General features: G+C 43.8%; 1 long non-coding RNA gene across 2 annotated transcripts; it reads right to left on the reverse strand.

Moving 5' to 3' along the window:
- Nucleotides 1–86: 86 nt before the first annotated feature.
- LOC139580969 (uncharacterized) lies at nt 87–12,601 on the reverse strand. Of its 2 annotated transcripts, none has more exons than XR_011676127.1 (3): nt 11,813–12,601; nt 2,327–2,423; nt 87–180 (listed from the first exon to the last, which is right to left on the reverse strand). It is a non-coding gene; the product is annotated as an uncharacterized lncRNA (long non-coding RNA). The 2 variants fall into 2 exon arrangements; XR_011676128.1 differs by having other exon boundaries at nt 87–175; nt 11,813–12,599.
- Nucleotides 12,602–22,631: the final 10,030 nt, after the last annotated feature.

Raw genomic sequence — 22,631 nt, forward strand, 5'->3', positions numbered from 1 at the left:
CAGAGAGGTAGACAGAAAGAGTTAAAGAGCGAGCCTGAGAGAAGGCAGTTCTCTCAGAAGCCTTGTTTTTCTCATTTGTTTTCTCATTCTTTCTCTTCCGTCAGCTGGAGCAACAGGGGGTCCCTCCTTCCTCCTGTCTGCATGTTGTAAGGCTCTGGAGCTTTACTGGGAGAGGCTACTCTGCAGAAAAACATTACAACCGTGAAAAAAACGTTCATGTTTTTCAATTTAAAGCAGGGGACTTTGCTTCCCTACCAGCAAAGCTCTCTTTAAAGATTGTCAGTGCTGCCACCTTTTGAAGGTAAACTCAAGGAAATATTTACAAGCTTCACAACACCAGGGGACCAAGTGCCATTTTCCTATTCTCTACTACTATGAATCACACCTTTTGGAAGCTATTGTGATTTTTGAAACCACAGTTTTATAGTATGGACACAAGGCATAGGAGGACCATAAAATGTGACTCGTTTCAGGAAACTAGTCTTATGTCTCGCGTCACAAGCATTCGAACGTAAACATTTATTTTTGATCAAAGTGTGTTTTATGGCAGAAATGCTTTCTGGAACATGTAAACTTCAATGTTCCTTAATAACAAACTTGTATGCCATCTGTAAATATGAGTAAAATAGAGCCTAGTTGGTTTAGCCACAGAAACAAAGGGCTGCTCAGTATGTGTAGGTAACCCTTTCTAATACAGCTTTAATGAAAGATATCACAAATAACTGCAAAAGTGTTGTTCTCCACTTTCTGGAGGACAGAGTTTTGAAATCAGTGGAATGTCCGGTGGAAGCAGCATATGACAGCTAAGGAGATGGAGAAAATTCTGGCTTTTAATTGCAAATATGTGGAGGGAGTCAAAAACAGAACACACAGAAGGCTGTTGTATAAAACACCTGTCTCTGGATTACATCTTCAAACTAAGGGCAACCATGGCATCTGTGACATAGAGGAAGGAGTATTTATCCATGTATACGGACGGGTAAGAGAGTCTGGCTAGCTACAATTTCCGATATTTTACGTTTCAAATTTAGTCAGAAAGTTGTTTTCATTGCAAGTTAAAGCGTGCTGTTAGCTAGCTAGCTAACGTTAGCTGGCTGGCTCGCTAGCTAATATTACATGTATGATCTGAGTAGTAATATTATTTGTATCTCAGAGCCATTTGCATTGATAGTTATAGCCGAATGTTAGCTAGCTAACATTGAATCTAGTTGATTTGCTATCTGCAGATTCATGCAAGGTAGTAATGTCATGAGCTAGCTAGCTACATGTCTAATCAAAAGACTCTACTATGCAAGGTACCATTTCGCTGTACCATAACACCTTCTGTATCCTGTGCATGTGACAAATCAACTTAGATTTTATTTGATAGAGTGTGTGTTTACCAGAGACGGTAATGTGAAGAACAACATGACCTGCACCAAAGTCAAATTAGCCTATAATGAATGCCCTGCTTTTATTTTGCCACACTCACAACTGGCAAGATTTTTTCTGTAATTAGCATGCCGTTAACTTGTAAATCATGATCTTGTTGTGAGTTTATTTTCCTGTAATAATTAATACAAATTAGCTAAAGTTAAGCCGTTATCAGCTATATGATGTGGTCATTATTTGAACTGGCTAGCTAACTAACTTAACGTTAGCTAGCTATGCTAACAAGCTAGAAACAAACCAAAACATTGATTAGAAAGTTGCAAAATTTATTTTTAAACGGATGTGTTTATTGGTGTTAAAATACACCAGTTATGCTAGTTTGGACCACCAGGCTGCTGTTGTCATGAATGTGAATCCTTAAAAGAGATGGTGGGGCTAGGCTTCAGAGGGTGTGAACAATGCTGAAAGGGTATAGACAAAGTTTATCAACTTTCAAAACAGAATTACTTTCCCATTGTTCCTAAACTGTAGTGTATGATATACAATTTCATTCAAGAGTCTCTACTTTTATCCAATGTAATAAAACACCATTTCAAATGTTGCTGCATAAGACCGAATCGATCCAGTCGGTCAAAAATATAATTGTATCCATGTTATTGTACAGTATGTTTTTAAAATCATCATCAGAATCACTATATGCATAGTTTTATATGGCATCAGTCATTGTTTTTGAAACCCGAGAAGTGAGAGTGACAGTGTATTGTAGCCTTTTAGGCATACTAGAAACATTCATCAAGGTGTGAGAGAAAGATGTAACTTGCTGAATTAAAACTACCACTGTAGCTGTTTATAGAAGTGAAGTATCCACTTATGTAATGTAATTACCTTATTCTTTAAGTGTCAATGACAATTACATACAGTCATTTCCACCATATTATATGATCTGGCTGTGCACCTAGTTCATTGGCTGATCAAGGTGGGAGGAGGATATCTAGCACCTGTTTCCAGTGATCCGATTGGAAGACATCAGTTTGGCACCTTGGAATCGATTCCTAGACAGGAAGGAAAGAGGGGGAGGCAGAGAAGAGCGAGAAAATGAGCAATAAGGAGGGAAAGAGAGGGAGAGAGATGACTTCAGTTGAAAGCAGCCCAACCCATCTGAAAAAGCCATCAGTATCCCTGCTCTTCTAATGGGGAAATGGTAGCACTTAGGAGTGGACAGATGACATGTTTCACATGGATGTTTTCCCCCGCCAGTGTGCTCCCAGGCCAAGTCACATGCTGGGGTGTAGGCTCAGTCCCAGCAGTGCACTGAAATACAATGAACGCTCTCGCCCTATGACAAGGCATGTTGCTAAGCATCATCCTCAACCCATCCGCCTATTTTTGGTCCTGCATGGCTCAGTTGGTAGAGCATGGCGCTTGTGTTACAGGGTGGACTTTAGCTCTTATATGAATTGAATTTTCACTGATCTTTGCATGATCTCGCAAGTAATTGACCTTGATCGACCGCTGATTGCCATTCATTGGTTGCATGTGTGCTGTGACTTGGAGATTTGCTGTGCTTAATTGTATGAACTTTTTCAACCACCCTCCTCCCGTGATTGGAACATCCCTTAACTATGCTCTCTCTTTCACTGCAGTTCACGCCCTTGGTCTCGTTTATAACCCGTGGTGCATTTGTGTTTGGGGTGGAGTACCTGTTAGGGCAGTGTGCCAGGAGCGCGAGACTACAAATGTTTGAGGTCTGGTTGGTGCTAGCTTATAGCGGTGTCTGTTGTAAACAATTTGCCCTGCTTTCAGGGGGTTTTGGCTTTTTATTTTTTTAATGGGAGAGCGCCGTGGTGATGGTGGCTTTGCTGGGTATTTGTAACTATTAATAATCTGATCATCTATTGCTCTTAAAGTGACGCTAATGTGATTGTAATCCTAGGTATTCTAGTTGTCTGAGTAGTGTGCAAGCCACCATCTGGGTATGTATCACCGCCTGTTATTTATAATGGCGACGTTAAAACAGACTATGGCCAGATAGTTTCACTTATAACATTTCAAAAATATTTTCATAAAATGGTATATTTGATTTAAAGTGTTGCCTTGTCCATTGTCTTGCTCATCACCCAATCAATATGTTGCGTGTCACAAACCTGTCTTGTCCTGGTTGAGGTGTTCCACCTCATTAAACAGGAACCGGCGTAGTCTGGTAGGTGAGCCATGTTAGTCTCGGGCCCGGGTGGGATACTTGCATAGCCAGGGTTGTGAGGTTTCATTCCCAGGGCCACCCAGAAGTAGAAATATATGTGCGCATGACTAAGTCGCTTTGGATAAAAGCGTCTGCTAAATGTCACTTTATATATTTATTGGGTTGTCTTCATTGAGCTACCTTGTCTGTGTAGACCTATAGCTTATTTATGACCAGAGAAGGTCCCCATAGATTTTGTTAGTAATTCTCATGCAAATATCAATAACATGGCTTAAGTATGTTTTCTCTCTGCCCCATGGCAATGTGTAGAATTGCAGGAAATGAACTTCAATTTCTCTCTACTGTCAAGGGGATTGACACACTAATGTTTTGCTGTGAGGTGGGGGGGCCCCAACCAAATCTCGCTTGGGGCCCCCACTAGAGCTTGCCCTGCCCAACTGTGGCGTGGAACTAATCATATAGACAGTCTGTCTTGTCAGCTGCTCTGAGGGACAGGTCTAAATAAAGGCCTGTTACTGATTGCCATAAGATACCCTATAGCCTTGATACTGGTGACTGAGGGACCAAAACAGTTCCTGTTCACTATAGGATCTCTGGCTGGGTCTGAAAATATCCCAGTGCACCTATTGGTGGTGGATTGGGTTAGTTACCCCCGTACAATGTAAAGTGTTTTGAGACAGAGAAAATGGAATCTTAAATGCTATCCATTATGATTAAGTGTCAATAGGCTTGTGCATCATTTAACTGGCACAGAGACACACCAACCTTCTCTATCTTTACATGACTGTACGAAGTCCGAAAATAACCACATTTCGGAGTTATGCTCTAACTGTGTGTGACGCACACAATTGACTGGGTGAGTACCAGACCCCGGGCTTGGCGCATACACCCACTCCCCAGAGGCCGGAAGCAGGGACACTGGATTTGGAGTGGCTCAATCAGTGGGCAGTTTTCCCAGGAGAAGCCCATTAATATTCCGAACAGACGTCTCGATGGGAATTTGTCCCCTCCGAGCCCAATGGGTGGTCCTTTTTAAATGTAAAATACCACACCACGAGAACCTGGCAACTTCCAACCCTCGGACAATAGACTGCTTCCGAATGCACAAATAGATAAGCGACTTGGTTGCGTGTGGGAGAAATGCCGACCCGAAAACAGGGGGAAATATGAATAAGTAAATGTATTGAAGAGCGAGTGATTGTGTGTTAACATGAGTGTGTGTGTCTGTGAAAGGTGTAGTAGTGTGTGTTTATGCATGACAAAGTTTACCGAACAAGAAAATGACCTAATCAAATAAACAATCAGTATTCCATGGCCTCCTTGCTGCTGAACATAAAAAAACACAATACCATACCCAAGGCAGAAGTCAACTCATTAAAAAGAATGGTAAGTAGCATTTGCTAATTCAGTAACAACCCTCAGGGCAAACTTGTTTGCTTATGTTGGTGTTTAAAGCCCACTGTATGAAAATCACATTGCCTTTATGACGCTCTTGGGCTGCATGACTTACTGTATGATTCCGTCCAGTTCTCTTCACATTCTCCAACTCCTTGCTGCTTCTGGCAACATCCATGTCCCGCCCCCCCCCCCCACGCCCCGTCCTCTTCACATCTAACCCCTCTGTCTCGGGTACGTTCACCCCACTACCCCCTCACTACAGCAGCCCCCTGTCATTGTTCCTAGGGACCAGCACAAACGAGACGACTTGACCCCTTCGTGCCCCCCCCCACATTTCCTCTCCTTTCAAACTGCCTAGCCTCCCGAAAGCAGTGCCTGGACACAGAGGAAACTGTACATCAATTAGGACCGGCGAGACAGGATTTTTTTTTACTACACTTCACACAGAGGCCGATGGAGAGGAACATTGATCTCCCCCGGCAACAGACGCCCACACGAGCCAGAAACAGTAGCCTATATGGTCCCTAGCCTGGATATTGTGAGATCCGTCAGGTGCTAGTCCTGTTTGTCTGGGCTCTTACACAAGTGGGAGGATTTATAGTATCTTCATCTTTTCTCTCTGTTTCTTAGGATGGCCTTGGCGCATACAATGTGGCTCTGAACATATCCAACATCCTCAACCGCTTTTCCAACTTCTTGGTTGGTGAGAGCTAGTGGTGTTCTATTGGTTCTTAAACTCCTGGACTGCATCCACCCTTGTTGGAACCCACCTCAAAGGGCCAGTAAAGGGTGATCTCTAATATATTATCTCTCTTTAAAAGTGTGGACCAACCTGGTGCCTCGTCTGAGTAAGGCCCATTGCCTGTAGACTGCAGTAGGGTCACGGTCTGAATGTGATCCACAGCTTAAATGACATCACACTCTCATCTCTGTAAAAACAAGCATGCCCATCCCCAAATTGACAGCAGGCCCAATCAACAGCCGCCAGCTACCTTCTCCCATCTCCATATCCCATTACCACCAATCTCCTCAAACAGCCTCAGATTATAGGCACCTAAGTATGATTATGTTTAAATGCATGTTATCATTTGGTCTGCATGGGCAGCAATAACACCTTTGGCTGAGTAAATAGACATAGAGAATGGCTGAGCCCCCTTCTGTAACTGATCTATAGGGGGACTTTAGCACGGTAGTGGGCTAGGATAGGCTTGTTTAGAGAGCCCTGGAGTAATGCAGAGGACCATGGATGTGGCAGACATGGGGGGAGGGCTCTATTGGGGGTAGACCATCATTGCTTAAGTAAGCAGTATTTGGTGGGGCAAGGGAGGGGGGTAGCTAGCTACTGTACCAGGAAGTTAGCTAGCTACTGTACCTGGAAGTTCTAAACCCATCTCCCTGTTTCTCTGTATAAATGGCATTCAGACAACTTGAGGGAGGAATTCACTTTTTAGAATTGACGGTCAACTTCTGTCTTCGGTCCTAGTTCCACGTCCAGAAAGACAGTTCAGAGGTTAGTCAGAAGATAGCTTTATGGAGCGATGGTTTAGCGAGAGAGGAGGGTTAGAGGAGTGTTGAGGGGGGCTCCTGGGGCTCTGAATGTTTGGGCGAGGGTCTAACACCATGACAGGCGCTGGGGTTTTTATGTGCGTTTGGGGTTAAGACAAATGGTCAATGGTAAATATCCCTGAGTTATTTCACAGTGACCCAGCATTTCCCAGAAGACAGTCAGAGCAGCGACCTGGCAGTGCACTCCATCTCCCAGGACTGGAGTTTATGAAGAGGAACGGTACACACACACACACAGACACACACACACACACACACGTTATCTCTCCCTCTCTTGCTGTCGCTTTCTTTTTCTCTATCACTCTCTCTTGCCAAATTTTAACACGTATTGCTATTCATTCCTAATCTATTTCTTTTACTTACATTTTTTTGCATGGCATGAGCTGTTCCTCTTCTACCAACACTCCACCCACCCACCTAAAACATCCTCCAACACCCTTCCCCCTTTATACACACATCCACACATGCACTTACAGACAGTCACACACAAACTCAGTTGCCACATGAAACCATGACGCTGCCCTAATAGATGGGCTGGGGTTTGGACTCTGACAGCTCCTATACATCACTATGGTTGAACCCAGTCTGCGTGGCTCTGGTTAGGCAGATGTAGCCTCTAGTTCAGTACTACATCTGTTGGGTTCTGCTCACCACCTGGTGTACTGCACTGCATAGGGGGTCCCATCAGAGAAGTGTGTGCGTGTGGTGGGGGATGGGGGGTGGTGGTATCTGAACTTTGTTATAGCATCTATGGTATCTGGTAGCGTTTAGCCAATGAGTTGTACACGCATCGATTAAACCGCAACCGCACCGATAAAACTAACGCAAGCCATCCCTTCAAAGGAGCGTATCACCGGCATCGCTATCGTACAACAGCGGTACAGGGCTCTGAATCATGCTAGGGTTATTCTCGGGTAATTAGTTAAGGTCGTTGTGAGTAAGGATATGTCAGAGAATGACTGGAATACTGGTTAGCAGGCCAACATGTCTTCAGGACTCACTCCAATCCATGTAGACAAGACATTAGCCAAAGCATGCAGGACTCTGTCATCTTTGTAATGTGCATTTGATTGTCATTTGCTGTAGTTTCAGGAAATGACACCAATGGTGAGATTATAGAGAAATGTCTCTCTTGGTCAATCCAAACTTTAGCTTAAGCATATTACTCTGCAACGATTAATAACAGCATAATAGCACTAATATAGCAGAAATCAATTCAGAAAAGTGAAAAATAAGACAGGAACTGATTTATAATGGCCTCACAAGCTATGATTCACCAAAAAAACTATTCCTAAATACATTTATGTTGTTATTTCAACACTTGATATTACTAGAGTGATGTGATGCCTGGGGAGTTGAGCATTCCTCTGGTTCGACTCCACTGTCTCAGTCTCACAAAAGGAACCTGTCACAAAAGGGACCTGCTCTCCATTTTGGCTCGGAGAGAGCCAGGGACTGCAAGATAAAAGAGATGTGTGAGAAACGGTGCTTGTTAGGGTCTATCAATGTGGCGGAAGCGGACTGCTCTGTTTTTTAAATTGAGGGATGAAGATCAATAACCTGCTGTGAAATTCTAGTAGAGTCTGAGAGGTGAAAGAGAGAGAGAGAGAATGAGAGACAGACAGACAGAGAGGGGAGGCTTCATTTCAATCATAACCTCAGGTTGTGTTTAACAGCGCATTTCTTTTGGCTTATACTTTTTATACTGTCCTGTGGAAGTTTTTCACAACATTGCATCATGTTACAGCAAAAAAGGCCACTGAACTCTACTATTAGAGTGGCTTTACTATCTACATGCTGTGGATCTGCCTGTCTTCAGTCAGTAAAGACTGTGCTAAGTCGCACAGTGTAGTGGTTGTGTGGCCAAGGTTAATGGTTGGAATTCATGGGGACTGGAGTACGTTGCTGGCCCTCAATGGCCAGGTGAAAGTGGCCTGCAAACACCAGAACAATCTGAGGGCCTGGGAAAGGGCTGGACCATAGCATAGGCCTGTGCTAAGGTTCCACTGGGACGGTGGTTGACTTCAAACCACCTACAGTACATGTACATTATTACCTCAATTACATCGACTAACCAGTGCCCCCGTACATTGACTCTGTACCACTACCCTCTGTATATGGCCTCGCTACTGTTATTTTATTGTTGCTCTTTCATTTTTGTACTTATTCTTAACACTTATTTTTCTTAACTGCATTGTTGGTTAAGGGCTTGTACGTAAACATTTCACTGTAAGGTCTACAAATGTTGTATTCGGCGCATGTGACAAATAACGATTTGATTTGATTTGTTGTCGCGGAAGAAGTTGACTATGTTTTGAAATCAGTGGAATGATAAGGAGATGAATAGAACCGTATTACATCTTCAAACTAAGGGCAACCATGGCATCTGTGACAGAGAGGGAGAAAGATCTGATGATTCTTATGGCATTGCACACGGTCAGTGTGAACCAGAGTGACTTGACACAACGGGTCAAGCAAGCTGTACAAACAAAATGGAAACGACACAGGACGTCTTATCTAATGAAAGGGATTGCAGTCTGCCGTGAAGCGTTCATCCATGTATACGGGTAAGAGTCTAGCTAGAGTTTCAGATGGTATACGTTTCTAATTTTGTCAAAGTTGTTTTCATTGCAAGTTAAAGCTTACTGTTAGCTAGCTAGCTGATGCTAGATGGCTAGCTCGCTAGCTTACATAACATTACTACACACAGATCATACATGTAATCTCACAATACCATTTTGCGTTGCTAGTTATAGCCTAATGTTAACTAGCTAACATTGAACCTATTTAGTTAACTTTAGCTAGCTATGACAATCGGTTTGTATTGCTAATACTCTATGGATTGGGATTATGGTTCATTGTTTTGCTAGCTAGCGACATGTCTAAACGAAAGACCCCAAGTTAAAGCTTACTGTTAGCTAGCTAGCTGACGTTAGATGGCTGGCCTGCTAGCTAACATTACGTGTATGATCTGTGTAGTAATGCGCATGCAAATGCCATTTTCATTGCTAGTTAAAGCCTAATGAACCTATTTGGTTAATTTTAGCTCGCTATGACAATCGGTTTGTATTTCTAGTACTCTATGGATTAGGATTATGGTTCATTGTTTAGCTAGCATGTCTAAACAAAAGACTCCACTTCGTCAGATGATTACATGACCCATCATGTTAGCCAGGTGTGTCTGACGGTGATTACGGTTATCTGTTGTATAATGATGCAAAATATTTGTATCTGGAATTTGTCTTTCAGCATCAGTAGAACACGCCTGACTCTCCTCCACCAGTCATACAAGGAGAATGGTGTAATGCCTCCCATCAAAAAGAGAGCTGGCCCAAGCAAGGCAGGTTACACCTGAAGCATGAGGTCTTGCAGTGAGTTGTGAATTTCAACAACAACTACGCAGAGGATAATGCAATAGTATTACCAGGACGCCACCCAGGACACAAACACTTTGGTTGAAAGCTGCTGCCATCCCATGAGACGAAATCAGCGGTGTGGCATCTCTACAAGGAATCAATGACAACACTTCCTATGTAAAGCATAAACAACACGTTTTTATTATTGAATTTACCTCCAACATGATTGCCACTACTTTTATGGATCTCACATTATTTCTGTATTTTCCAGAGGTACGTGTAATCGGGCTGTCTTTCTTCAGGAATCTGTAGAGAAAGTTGCGGGCCCACATCTCAAGCACTAAGCCCAGGACAGACCTGGACACCTGACTCGTACTTCTTATCTAAACTTGGGAGGTGAATTGATTGTTATGAATGGTTATTTCCTGTTTTACAGCTTCGATGCTCTGGAGCCTGGTGTTGTTGTTGCCAAGGAGCGTTCGGACTCAGTCGGGACCAGGTTTCAGCTGCAGCGCAACGCTGACATCCTTCCTCCCATATATGGTCTGCCTGTACAAGCACCACCTGGACTGGACACAGCTTGACAAACTATATTTTTCAGATCAGGGAGTTTTGCGACGATGAGGCTATGGACATCACATGCCCTGCACCAAAGTCAAGGGCAGGACAGAAACAGGCTCTCCGAATATAGATTCACTTGTTCATGCATGGTTTGGACGAACCAGTTCATCATTGGGGGCAAGTGCTGATGACTGGGAACTATCTGCAGTGCCTCTATTCAAATGACTCTCTCCTAACACACATGCCATACGTTGCTGCTACTATAAAAAATATATATCCTGCTTCTCAGCCACTTTATCCCCGATTGTATGCATATAACTACCTCATCTATCACTGTTATCGTTATTGATATTGTTCTTGTACATACTGTATATTATTTTCTTTATATTGACACTACTGTATCTATTTTTAGAGAGAGTAGAGACCCATCTACTTAGCTGGATGTGGCTGGGGGTTATATAATTTCTTTCACATGACCCATCAATTTAGACAAGTGTGTCTGGGTAAGCGTCATCTAATATTAATAAAATATTGTTATCTAGACACTTTCTGTTTACCTGGAATTTTTCCTTATTGTAGGCTACTACTTTTACCACTTTTAGCCTTAATATTTACCACACTACTCACTGTTTAGCACATTACCTCACATGTGAATCCTTAAAGAGATGGGTGGGGCTGGTTTAAGAGGGTGTGAACAATGCAGAATGGGTGTAGACAAAGGAGAGCTCTCCAGCAGGTGTACCAAAACATTCAAAGGCCATTTTCTCAAAAGTGGGGTTACAAGTTTATCAACTTTCAAAGCAGAATTACCTTTCCATTGTTTCTCAAATGCAGTGTATGATATATCATTTTGTAGCTCTGTATCTCTGCTTTTATCCAATGTAAAAAAACACAATTTCAAATGTTACGTAAGACCGAATCCAGGTGGTCGGTCACAAATGTATCAAGCCCAACAAAAAATGTCTATTAATTATAATCCACATAATAATTCACATTTCCTATTGCTACAGGATCATTTTTCTGCTGTAGCAAATTGCCCCATATTAAGATCCTACATCTGTATGGTGCAAAATAATGTCTGTCTGTCTGCTTACTCTCATTCTTCCCCTCCTTTGTCCACTCTATTCTCTCTGCTATCCCCATGCATCAATCCTATCCCCCTCATCTTCCCACTCTGTCTATTCACTCTCCCTCTCTCTCCCTTTCTCAATATTTCTCTATCCTTATCCTCTCTTCCACTCCTCTACCCTTTCTCATTCTCCTCTACCTCTCTCCCTCTTCTTCTCCTCGAACCTCTTCCTCTACCCCTGTAGGCTCATATTACTGACCTCAGCCCTCCTGGTACTGTTTGTAATTTTACCTTAACGATTGCGGCACCGGCAGGCAGGCAGGCACCGCAGCAGTAACATTTGGTCACCAGGTTTCCCTCTTCCTTCTCCTCTCGGCCTTTCTCTCCTCTCATAGAGTTCACTCGGCACAGAGAGAAATGGATGATGGTGATGGCAGAGAGAAGAGTTTGAGGACATGATCAGAGGGTCACAATCACACAGTTGCTTTATCAGACCGCGTCCAGATGGAAAGATGGTCAGGCAGACAGATAAGTAGAGCAACCTTTAGGAACAGAAAGAGAAACACGGAGAGTGAGTGTGAGAAGGACAGTTTGAGAGGGAGGAGGAACTGAGAGATAGAATGGAAGAGGCGAGATCCCCCACAGGAATAATATCTACCATCCCTGCTTGGGGTGGAAGGAGGGGCTGCCGGGAGGAAAAAAGACAAGTCAGACTGTTGCAATCTTATCTCGATGTCATTAACTGTATCCTGCTGTTCCTTCCTCCTCCTCCTGCTTCGTGTGAGGAACACTTCCCTCACTACGTAGCTTTCTACACACCAAGGAGCTCTTTATAATCTACAGGAAGGACTGTTTTACTGTAGGTCTCAGAACAACTCCGATATAGAATCCAAATACAGACAATTCGTCAATTAATTTATTAACTCATTAAACGCCTCTCGCACATAGGTAGCAACAGGTCAGCTGACAAAACACAGAGTAGAGTGTTAAGGACATGGGGAATGGGGGGTAGGATGAGGGGGTAGAGGAATTCAGGGGCGAAGTGACCTCAACTCCCCCTGTCAGGAAACCCCTGGTGCCCTTGAGTGGAAATCAAAGCTCTCATCCCCCTCCGCTGCATGTTGGGGTGGGATCCCCCTGTCTCCCCCCTCCTCCCACCAACGCCCCTCCACAGCCCCTCAGAGTACCTAACTCCCCCCAATCACCCCCCATGCTCCCATATCTACCATTAAAGGGGCCAATGATGTAATCAAGTGCTCATTTGTCATTGTGAGTGACAGGTGCCAGTGCACAGGGTGGCCAGTAGCTGTAGGCCTGACGTCTTGATTCAATTTCACGAGTCTAAGGGGCTCCCTTATAATCGGCAGATACAGACATACAGTAACAGACACCGAAACACACACACAGGAAAGCACACACAGAGGAACACACACACCATCCCAACATGATATCATAGGAAAACGTAATTCTGTCACATTTTTTCAAAAAGTTAGGCATCAACCAATTGAAGCTTCTGTCAATTAGCCATGTTCCCAGCAGGCTTTGCGGTTCCAATGGGAAAAGATGAGCGTCAGCTACTTAAAGCTTATGTAAAAACATTGCAGTCAAGGAGAAAAGATGAGCATCAACCAATTTACACTTCTGTTAATACATTGCATTCAATGGTGAAAGAAGAGTGTCACTAGATTGACGTTTATGTCAATACATTGCGTTCAATGGTAAAAGAAGAGTGTCACTAGATTGATGTTTATGTCAATGCATTGCATTCAATGGGAAAAGATGAGTGTCACTAGATTGACGTTTATGTCAATGCATTGCATTCAATGGGAAAAGATGAGTGTCACTAGATTGACGTTTATGTCAATACATTGCATTCAATGGTAAAAGAAGAGTGTCACTAGATTGATGTTTATGTCAATGCATTGCATTCAATGGGAAAAGATGAGTGTCACTAGATTGACGTTTATGTCAATACATTGCATTCAATGGTAAAAGAAGTGTGTCACTAGATTGATGTTTATGTCAATACATTGCATTCAATGGGAAAAGATGAGTGCCAGACATACTGTATTAGTGTGACAGGGAGAAGGTTGTAGCCGCTAAGCCATCTTGTTTTAACAACACATACATATCAATACAACTAAAAACAACAAAATACAAGTTCTAAACAGCTGTGGAGCATAATGCTTAATTTGATTCTCTGTAGCAAGGCAAGCAGCAGCCCTGATCGTGAGATCACCATAAACATTCTACAACATTAAATCATCTGAGCGCTCCGCACATATTAACCGTTATCTTCAGCGCTGTCACTCAAACAACAAGCTATCCAATCAGATTCAATATCAGCTTTCAGATAACAATTTACGAAGTGCGTACAGCTGAGCAAGGCATGCTGCTGGGAGAAGGAGAGCGGATCTGGAGCGAGATGGGCACTCACGCCTCCAGCACACTTACAAACTTGTTCATGGAATTTGGATTAGGCCACACCTAGTGGTGTACAGTACTTAAGTAAAAATACTTTAAAGTACTACTTAAGTCGTTTTTGGAGGTATGTGTACTGTACTATTTATATTTTTGACAACTTTTACTGTTACACCACTACATTACTGAAGAAAATAATGTACTTTTTACTCCTTACATTTTCCCTGACACCCAAAAGTACTCGTTACAATTTTGAATGCTTAGCAGATGCAAGACAGGAAAACGGTCCAATTTACACATCAAGATAATATCCCTGGTCATCCCTACTGCCTCTGATCTGGCGGACTCACTAAACACAAATGCTTTGTTTGTAAATTATGTCTGTGTGTTGGAGTGTGCCCCTGGCTATCAGTAAATAAAATAAAATAATTGTGCCATTTCGAGGCTTAATATAAGGATTGTGAAATGACTTATACTTTTGATATTTACGTATATTTTAGCAATTACATTTACTTTTGATACTTAGGTATATTTAAAACCAAAGACTTTTAGACTTTTACTCAAGTAGTATTTTACTGGGAGACATTCACTTTAACTTGAGTCATTTTCTATTAAGGTATCTTTACTTTTACTCAAGTATGACAATTGGGTACTTTTTCCACATCATCCCCACTCTCGTCCTCCTAGAGCACACCGACCTGTACATGAATAAAAATAATCTGCTGAACACGGAATTTATACACCAAACCCCATCCCACACTCACAGGCAGCAGCTGGAACTAATCGCAATGAAGTGAATCATATCACATTAGCTACATACCACTGACTGATCGAGCCTTCAGTCATACGTGAATTGTGAACCTGATAAACCTCGTACAGGTTTTGTCGAGAACCAGAGCACGCACTTACACGAAGACACCAAAGAGTCGAAGAAGTAGAAACATTTCCATGTCAGGTCCGCACTGTTAAGGAATTCAATTTGGAGTGAGTGTAGGTTAACCAGGCTATAGGCAGAGATGGCTTCCTGGCTGTAGTTTGATTGGCAGGTGGAAGGCCCAAGTCTGCAGTCTTGTCTGATGCTGTGCTGGGAGACAGTAGCACGCTGAGACACATCTGTCTCTGTCACACACAGACAGACAGCACACTGCATCTGGTCTGTGAGATGGTCTTTTTTTGGAGAGATATAGTTTTACTTGAAAGTAACATTTTAGTTTTTGTACCGGTAGCGCGCAACACTTACACAAATACACAGGCATACGCACACCTACAAAATACACGTGACAGTTTCTATAACTGAATCAGTGTCAGGAAACATGAGCCGAAATAGCGATACGTCACGCAATCACACAGACAATCAATCAAACTTCAAGCAATCAAAGGTGTCAAGTTCAACATGAGTCATTAATTATACATGTCAAATAAAATAAAATAAAATACAATTTTATTGGTCCCATATGTAACAGTATAACTTTACGTCGTCCCCTCGCCCCGACACGGGCGCGAACCAGGGACCCTCTGCACACATCAACAACGGTCGCCCACGAAGCATCGTTACCCATCGCTCCACAAAGGCCACGGCCCTTGCTGAGCAAGGGGTAACACTACTAATACGTTTCAGAGCAAGTGACGTAACTGATTGAAACGCTACTAGCGCGTACCCGCTAACTAGCTAGCCATTTCACATCCGTTACACTCACCCCCCTTTCAACCTCCTCCTTTTCCGCAGCAACCAGTGATCCGGGTCACGGCACCAATGTAACAGTATAACTTTAAACCGTCCCCTCGCCCCGACACGGGCGCGAACCAGGGACCCTCTGCACACATCAACAACGGTTGCCCACGAAGCACGGTCGTTACCCATCGCTCCACAAAAGCCACGGCCCTTGCAGAGCAAGGGGAAACCCTACTTAAGTCTCAGAGCAAGTGACGTAACCGATTGAAATGCTATTAGCGCGTACCCGCTAACTAGCTAGCCATTTCACATCCGTTACACTCACCCCCCTTTCAACCTCCTCCTTTTCCGCAGCAACCAGTGATCCGGGTCAACAGCATCAATGTAACAGTATAACTTTAGTACGTCCCCTCGCCCCGACACGGGCGCGAACCAGGGACCCTCTGCACACATCAACAACTGACACCCACGAAGCATCGTTACCCATCGCTCCACAAAAGCCGCGGCCCTTGCTGAGCAAGGGGTAACACTACTAATACGTTTCAGAGCAAGTGACGTAACTGATTGAAACGCTACTAGCGCGTACCCGCTAACTAGCTAGCCATTTCACATCCGTTACACATACACATATTTAGCAGATGTTATTGCAGGTGTAGTGAAATGCTTGTGTTCCTAGCTCCAACAGTGCAGTAATATCTAACAGTGCAGAAGTATCTAAAAACGATTCACAACAATACACACCAATCTAAAAGTAAAATAATGGAATTAAGAAATATAGAAATATTAGATTGAGCAATGTCAGAGTGGCATTGACTAAAATACAATACAATAGAATAGAATATACTGTATGGATGTGTTGGGGCCCCACCACATGGTGGGTGGCCCCAGATGGTGGCCCCACCACTGAGCCCTGGGAGCTTGTCATAGGTTGAACACTGGGGGTCACGGAGGAGGCAGAGCCTTCAGTCGCATGTCCGCACACTACGGCATTTTGAGAGGGCCATTTATCAACGTCAGACCGCCCTCCTCTCCTTCGTTCATCCTCTCCATCTTTCATTGTCTCTCTGTCTCTATCCATCTTTCCCAGCCACTCATCTGTCCATTAAACTCTCCACCGCTCCTTCAATCACTTGTTTGACTTTCTCTCTCTGTGTGGGCAGCATCTCTCGATCTATCATCTCGGCTGTCATCTTTGTTCATGTACAATGTGGGACTATTCAAACATATAAAGTAGCCTCCTTTACAATCAAGAAATAACCCAAATAGACATTCTCTTAGACTCAAAGAACTGCACACAAAACACAATAGCTTGCAAGCTCATATCATGTCAAGAGATGTGGTTTCTAAGGTCCCACAGTTGACCTTCATTCAGTCTCCATCAGAGAAGAGACCACTGGCACAGGCCACTACGGTTACCTAAAACAACAACAACACAGACATACGGTTTAAACTTGTACATGACCTGTACACCTTTGTTTGTGTTTTCACCAAACACATGTTAAATCCTGAGGGTCAAGATCTCTGACCTACGCCCCAAGGTCATTGTGATTACATCATTACAAACATCCTGTCATTTACCATACACCATGATAACATCCTGATGGCATCACCAACCAAACCATCCATCTATCCATCAGATGATTGTTCCAGCGTTATTGTGGTGATGGTGATTGCGCAGTGCTGTGGACTGGGGATGTTGTCTTGATCGTGATGAGAACTTGATTATAGTGAGTGGTGCTGGCTGTAATTGTGCAGTCCACCGACCCTCAGGACGGTGAATTAAAGTGTACTCAGTCAGCCGTGATGATGAGGGTTCACATCCAGCCCCAGAACCTGATTACCGGTCAACCTGCTGACCCCCGATCACAAACCGTGGCGAACCGTGGCGAGGTAGAGCAGTTTCCTCTTCCTCATCTTTCCTCCCTCTCTTTCCTTTCTCTGGTCTTCTTTCTCCCCCTCATCCTTCTCTTCACCTTCCCCTTTCTCCTTTATCTTCCTCTTTGCCCTTGCTAGCCAATACCCTGGGCCTATACTGCACACAATCCCTCCCTCCTGCCATCTCCACTTCCTCCCCTTTCCCACTCCCAACTCTCCTTGGTCCCCCTTTCCCCTCTCCCTTTGTGCAAGCTCCTCTCTACACAATCCCCATACCCTCTCAACTGACTACCCCACTCCCTTCTCCCCTCTCCCCCAACTACCCAACTCCCTCTCTCCCTCTCCCCCGGCCTTGGCTCCCTTTCCATCTACTTGCGTCTGCATCACTGACTTTCAGAGGACATGCTGACAGTTGTAGATGTAATATTTGGGGAGGGGGTGATGGTGGCCCCCTACCCCCTCCCGCCAGCTCAGTGTGCCCCCTGCCAGAGCCAGCGTCTGACTGATCACTTCCATATGGGCCCTGGTCACCGCTCCAGACATGTTAACCTTAGATACACGCACACATACACGCACACACACACACACACACACACACACACACACACACACACACACACACACACACACACACACACACACACACACACACACACACACACACACACACACACACACACACACACACACACACACACACACACACACACACTGGGTCTTGACTGTCTGGTCATAACTCAGCTGTTAACTTGGCTAATGGCACTGCCCTCCTCTGATGGGAGGGAACCGACCTGGGAGATTAAACGGAGACGTGACTGCAAGCCACACTGCTCTAAAGGGTGTATGGTTTGTATCACTTGGATTATAAGGCTCATACAGTGGATATTAACAAAATACATCCTATACACCACCTCTGCCTCAAACCTTATATCCCCAACCCCCACCCCATATAACATTACAGACACCCATGGGCTGCCCTCTTTATGACAAACAAGAATACTCCCAAAGCAAATAAAATATCAGCTTCATCCCCTCCCAACTCACTGCTTAGAACAAATACTTCCGCCCCAAAGCCCCTTGACCAATAAAAACAAAGATTCTGGACAGTGGTGGAGTCTTTGATAACTGGATATACCATCCGGCCTTGTTCCCAGCTCCCCCCATCGGCAAGTTGGAGGGGAGGAGGAGTGATGCTGAGATGAACAGAATTCCGTAGGTGGTGTTGGTTTTTGTGGAAGTGTAAACTGAATCCCTCTGGGCTGTCCTTAAGAGGAACAGGACTACACCCCGCCAACGGACGTTTCCAAGTTTTCCCCGAAAATCTCTATGAAGTGAAAGCGCGTGGAAATAAATACAAATCCCCCATGATCCTCGGTGCCATACACCTCTCTAATTACAGTGTTTTGCGCAATAAACTCCTCCTCTCCTCCGACTCTGTCTTTCCCCCTAGCCCGGCGCCCATCTACCCCACCCTGACTCTCCTGTGCCTCGTTTCACCAACTGTAGGTGTAAGTGAGACCTTGCTGTGGGCCAAATGGCCTATTTGCCTTTAGTAGGTTACAGTAATTGTGTTGGGTGAATTGCTCTGCGATACTATACACCGAGGGTTTTTAAAGCAGGGAAGGAATAAAAAATGTCCTGTCCCCAGGGCCTCTTGCGTAAGGCATCCATTCATGAAGTGTCTTGGCCGGGGCCGGTCAGCTAGGCTGGGGTTGCCTGGCCTGGGAAGGACTAGGTGTGGACTGGGGGTCCTCACATGGATGAACTACTCTGTCCAGAACAGAACGGAACAGAACAGAACAGAACAGTGGAAAGCAATTTTTTTACCACAGACCTGTGCGTAATAATCTAGTGGCATGCACTGCAGGTCAACTCCATAAAAAAAAAAAGATCCCAGAGCCTAGAGGAGGGGAATTTCCAGTTAGCCACTTAGCCCTATAAAGAGGTAATATGTCAAGTAAGAGAAATCAAGTAAGAGAAATCACTCCAAAGTAAGCTAAAGGTTGAAAGTTTCACTTAGGCACAGAAATGAGTAGAGCAGAATAAGCTTATACTCCCCAACCTATAGGCTTACATTAGCCATGGCACAGGTATGGCCCATGTCCTTTGCCCTGAAAGCCTTTAACTCTTTGCTCCAGCTGACCAGCTGACCAGTCTCAGCCGGATAGATCGGTATCTGGACCAGCCAACAGGATGTTAATACGCGGATTCACGCTCCAACGGACGATAAAGGTTTCAGAGAAGCAATTTGCCAACACACAGTTTAGTTGGAGCTTTAATACTGCCAAGGAGTAATTTTAATTATGGGAAATCTCGGTATTTGCCAACAGATTTATCAATCCTAATTGCACTGTTTAGAAACCATTGTCTGGTCTTGTGGAACACTGTGTTTTTGAAAGGTATAAAGAAAGAGGCTGAACTTTCGCATGCATCCTTGTGTCGTTATGCAAATACGCTGAATACGGCATTGTCGTTTTGAAAACGGCCTGTGTGGCATCGATAGGAGGCCGATTTTTTTCCTCTAGTGTCATAATTGACCACAAAGTATAAATAGGATAATTTTGGTCATAAAGTCAGTCTCGTCCAAAATTTGCAAGATTATTGTATGTCACGGAATTAACTGTACCGTGACAGTTTTCCTTGGGTTGGGAATATTTCAATCCTACCCTCACCCCCACAGCTGGCAGTATCCAAGTAATCATCATTTTGGAGTGCAGCTGCACTGCGACCCAATGCACATGGGACAATATTAAAAAATTCAATAGCTCCAAATTTCAATCACTTATTGAGCGGTTCTGAAACAGTTCCCGACCAAACATTTTGTGTACAGAGCGCTCTGTGAACAGTGCAACATCAATTGCTGTGCACTTCGTGGCAACTCTGGTTGTCCCGTTTCGCATTCCGTTCTCCGTTCTCATCTGACAATGCAGTATGTGAAATCTGACACCTCATTTGCATACGGAGCGACACATCACATTTTCTGGCCTATCCAGACAAACAATTGAACTTCCTTGGCTGTGAACCTCGCAGCGCCGCTTGCAATACGACATATAAAACGGGAGTCTCATCTCACTGTGCTTTTGTTAGATGGATTTAGAGCTCGCAACCTGAACAAATACAACAACAACAACAAAAATCTTAGAATTGAAACAAGATCACTTTCTCTTGGTCACAGGCGGACGGAATCACCTTGTGATTAAAGCTGAAGTTGCAGTGTGACAGCAGGCACTTGACTGGCGTCTGTGTGTAGCGAGGAGGACATTTGGCAGAAAATCCTCTGTCATCAGTTGTATAAACTGGTGTCAATTTTATACTGTCACTAAAGTATTTGATAGTTATAAGAAAGGTGATAAGTCATTTATCATTTGATTGTTACTATATTTAGAAAGCATTTCAATAATTTCGAGCCCTATTCCCCCACTTTTGTTGAATACGAAAAAAATTATATATGATTGTTCATATTTTCATATTTAAAAAAATATTTGTACTGTGTACTTGAGCTTGTGTCCTCAAAGGTAACTACACCACAGTAATTTGTTTAAAAAAATTACCAGAAAGGCTACATTTGAATCGTTCTGGCAGCATTACTACAGTATAAGCATTACTAGGTATTGTTTATGGCCCTCTCATGACAAATAATTACTTTTGGGTGTGTCTATTTATGCGGAAATCTACATTGTTTGTTTTATCTTTACCAGATCTAAAGTATTATATTCTCCTACATTAGTTTCACATCTCCACAAACTTCAAAGTGTTTCCTTTCAAATAGTATCAATAATATGCATATCCTTGATATGCTTCAGGTCCTGAGCTACAGGCAGTTAGATTTGGTATGTCATTTTAGGCAGAAATTGAGATGAAGGGTCCGGTCTTTTTAAGGAGAGTTTATGGCTCAATTCAGTAAGTTACTATAACAAACTCTACTGCTCTGATGAAGTGACTATGAGGTAGAGAAAGGAAGGTCAGGATTATGAGGTAGGATCAAAGTACCATCCAGTCCGGATAGCTCCCCGAACCCCACATCAAATTATGTCACTCTATGAGTTTTGTCACCTTGTGAATTCTCATGGACCGTTTTATGGGGCTGTCCACCACACACCCGCCAAACCCACACTCACATTCCTCTGACCACGATTTCAAATGAAACCCCTCCAAAGAAACCGCTACACCTTTCCCTCAGGTGTGTGGTCCGGTGCTGTGCAGCACTGTAAGTATTATGATTAGATACTGATCCTGCTGTTAGACGGGAGGACAGGGCCTACCTCCAGCACTAAGCTAGCTCCTGGGAAGTCCCTTTATGGAAACACCTCAACTTTATAACATAAGCAGGCCAGGATCTGCCATCCCACATGTTATGAAGAGTTCCTCTCACTGCCTGCTACGAATTAATAAGATGACTGTAGACTCTGTGTGACTGTGTCGATGTGCAAAATGTCCGTGCGTGTGGTACATAGTGTGTGTGCGTACGTATCTTGGGGTGTAAGCGTGTGCATGTACTGTATGTGTGTGAGCATGGGTGTGTGTGAGCTCACATGTCTGTCCACTGGACTGTTCTCCGCTCGACAACTCAACGGACTGTTAGAACGTAGCAATGGTCTCCCAGAGACAGGGACAGGAGAGATGAGTCTGTAAGCCATGTACTTTCAGCTGTTCCCTCTGGGACAATTGGATAAAGTCATCTGACAGCCTTTTGGACCCAGAAACAGGACATCTGTTGCACATTTCTCCCTTGTCCGGATTCATGGTAGTTTAACTTTATTTGTTTGTTTCTCCTTTACGGGTCTTGCGTAAGCCATTTAGGAAGAGTAGGGGTTGAATTTCTTTTTACACGCCTGTGTGTGCACGTGTGTTTACACAACTTTATGAGTGTTGTCACACATACAGTTTGTACAGTATGTGGGATCATGTCCCACTAATAGCTAAAAGAGTATGGAGTGATCCTTGCTCTTGTTGTGCGTCAGCTTCCTTCCATGACCTCAATGGTTTTGGATGCTGCCGCCCTGGTTTTGCATGGATCCGCTTTACAGAGGGGGTTAACCTAAGCCGGATCTAACCACGGAAAATAATTGGGTTGATTTCTATGTAATGGTCTGTTGGTCCTCACCACAATGTTGCCAAGCACTAGCTGTAAACTACAGCTTT

This window comes from Salvelinus alpinus, chromosome 7 (assembly GCF_045679555.1).
Source record: "Salvelinus alpinus chromosome 7, SLU_Salpinus.1, whole genome shotgun sequence".
Classification (NCBI taxonomy): Eukaryota; Metazoa; Chordata; class Actinopteri; order Salmoniformes; family Salmonidae; genus Salvelinus; species Salvelinus alpinus.